We start from the raw sequence: 325 nt of genomic DNA on the forward strand, positions 1-325 counted from the left end.
TAGAACCTCTATCTGACTGTATTTCCTGAGGAATACCAAAGGAAGTAAACATGTGAGTTAAACACTTAATTACACTCTTAGCAGAAATATTCTTTAAAGGAAAAGCTTCAGGGTACCTGGTAGTGGGACAAAGAACTGTTAAAATGTACTGGTTACCCTTCTTGGTTTTAGGCAACGGGCCTACTATGTCAATCACTAGTTTCTGAAAGGGTTCACTAGGTACTTTAATGGGTTGAAGGGGATACGGAGGAATAGACTCGTTTGACTTGCCTACTATTTGGCAAGTGTGGCAACATTTAACGAATCTACTTACCTCTGCTTTCAT

Source organism: Oratosquilla oratoria, chromosome 1 (genome assembly GCF_046742065.1).
Source record: "Oratosquilla oratoria isolate Oo_2021 chromosome 1, ASM4674206v1, whole genome shotgun sequence".
NCBI lineage: Eukaryota > Metazoa > Arthropoda > Malacostraca > Stomatopoda > Squillidae > Oratosquilla > Oratosquilla oratoria.